A 2626-nucleotide genomic window follows, 5' to 3' on the forward strand; every position below is an offset into this window, starting at 1 on the left:
AAACCTTCCTCTCGAATGAATAGACATAGCTCTATCTATTTTCAACATCGTACCAATGGCCAATCCCACTCTCCATAGAAAGCGATGGTTGTACAACTCGATCGGGAGATTCGGTATGCGTATCCAAGCCGCTATTTTGCAAACTGCTTTCTCAGATTCCAGAAAAAAGGCCTCTAACGTTGGACAATTAAATAATGCCCAGCCACCATCCAAGGTCCTCCCATCAGTGCATGCGAATAGTCATCTTCATATGAAAAATGAACTAAAAATAATCACAATCCATATCAATAATATTAATCGTACCTTTTTTCACCCAGTCTCTCTTTAAACGTTGCTCCATGAAGCCTAAGTTGACTCTCTTCCCCAAGACTTTTACGATGAGAGATGCTCGCCACGGTTTGCACCATTCTTCAAATTATTCTTGGGTTACTTTGATATTGGGGCAAGGATCAAATGATTTCTCCCCGTCAGAGCGATCGTCGCTATCTTTATACCATCTATCCTCTGAATTCGGAGAATCTTCAACCGTTTCTTCATGGATATCCATATCATCTTCCATCGTAGGACCAGACAGTTTCAGCAAAGATTACTTGATTGTAGCTTTGGGCCTCACTACGGCATTCTCAGTGTTCTCATGGGGAATCTCCATGTCATCGCTTGGCTTATTCAAATCCATTTCGTCGTAAGTTTTAACTTTTTTGGTGCTGTGTTGCACCAGATCTTCTTCTTCCGTTGAAACCCTAGGAGAGTTCTCTAAGAATTCCATTATTGTGGAGAGCAAGTTAGCAATGTTAATTGCTATTAGGTCCTGAGACCTAATACCACATAATAACGTCTAAAATCTAAAACGATAATTGCAAATGGTTAATAGTAGTTAAAAATCAATTAATTGATGTGAATGATTTAAAATGTGTTTGAGAATAGTTAGCTATTGTGATTATTCTGAGTTATGATTGGAATTAGATGCAATTGTGAATGGTGATTAAATTGGTATTATTTACTAAATTGAAATATGTTGAGTTAATTATTGAAAAAATGTCATATTGATAATTGATTAATTGAGTTTGAATTGTGACTGGTTTTGTTGTTGTGACTTGTGAGTGATTAACTGATGATATTTGTAACACCCTAGCTACCAGAATATCACGCTTTCGGCTACGTCACTCTGATAGATCGGGTATTACGACAACTCTTAACATATTTACTACTATTAAAATAGGAGCCTGTTTAAAACTTAAAACCATATTTTTCAAAAGAACTTTTAGTTGAAAACGTAAATACATACTTACAAACCAAAGACAAAACTTACAAATCATATACATATATACATAGTATTAATTTTACAAGTCTTGCATATCATAATTTCTATCCCTTTTACAAAAATTGTAAAGATAAGGGCGAGGAAAAAATAACTAAAACAACACAATACATCGCATACACAGAAACGAAATAAACTCTTCTGAACTTCATCGCCCACATCCTGAAAAGGAAAACCTGTAGGGGAGTGAGAACATCATCCTCACTAGTTCTCACTATAGGATTAGAGAATTGCTATAATAAGAACGTAAAATAAAACTGTTTTCATAATACAATTATCGTTGCTCGTCTTTTGAATCCTTTTAAAAACCAACTATTAATAATCTAAACATTTTCAAAAACCTTTAGTTAATTGTCCAAAATATGAATTCATATTTGAATTTATCAAAACTCCAATTAAACACATTATCTCGTAACATATCACGACAAGTACCAAATAAGTGATTTAATCAAACTTACACTAACCCATCCAATCACAGCCTCTAGCCCAAATATAACCAAGTTACATCACGGCCTTCGGCCCAACACAAAATCAAATTGTTTCCAACAATCAAATTCATTTCGAAACTTTAAAGAAATAGATTCAGCAACCGTCTGTTTAACAAAACCAAACAATAATTCAATCAAACAAACAATCATTATCATCCAAAAACAGCCAGTCGATGCATAAGACTTATAAAATCACTAAAAAGTGTAATTCTCTCATCAATATATAATTATAACAATTCCAAATATAAAATTAAGTTTTTAGAAAGAAATCCTACCTCGATAAGTCGAAACTATAACCCAAATGCGCCAACCGAACTCTTTTTCCTCAGCCCAAAATCAACAGCAACTTCAATTCCAGTTCCACACACTTTCACAATAGCATAAACAGCTTTAAAACACAACATGCAACGTTGGTTACTAACTCTTAAAACCATTAGAATATCGCAAAGACTTTAATACACGGAAACAAACACTAATGCGAGGTTCCCGAAGAAAGATACTCATTATAATAAAGAAAACAAAATAGCAGCGGTCTCTGAACCGGTTTTACAGCAGCGCCAGCAGCCATCCCAAGCGACAGTAATGACAAGAACTCCGACGACGGTGACTGAAACCAACATGTAGTGATTGTAACGTTTCCGAAAACTTAAAAGAAACGAAAACTAAACTCGAAACCCTTACCGATAGTGGATCTCAATGGCGACAGTGGCATTCTCCGATGGCAGAGGCTCGGCCATCCACCTCCAGGAGCGGCGGCGGAGCACGCGACGGCGGCTGGACGCGGTGGCGGTGGCAGAACCGGCTTCTCCCCCTCACGTGC

At 36.6% G+C, this 2626-nt stretch overlaps 1 long non-coding RNA gene across 1 annotated transcript; it reads right to left on the reverse strand.

Annotated features, from left to right (window-relative positions):
* On the reverse strand, positions 1298–2620 carry LOC110271319. Its single transcript, XR_002361929.1, has 3 exons — positions 2488–2620; positions 2082–2413; positions 1298–1494 (listed from the first exon to the last, which is right to left on the reverse strand). It is a non-coding gene; the product is annotated as an uncharacterized LOC110271319 (long non-coding RNA).

This window comes from Arachis ipaensis, chromosome B04 (assembly GCF_000816755.2).
Source record: "Arachis ipaensis cultivar K30076 chromosome B04, Araip1.1, whole genome shotgun sequence".
NCBI classification, from domain to species: domain Eukaryota; kingdom Viridiplantae; phylum Streptophyta; class Magnoliopsida; order Fabales; family Fabaceae; genus Arachis; species Arachis ipaensis.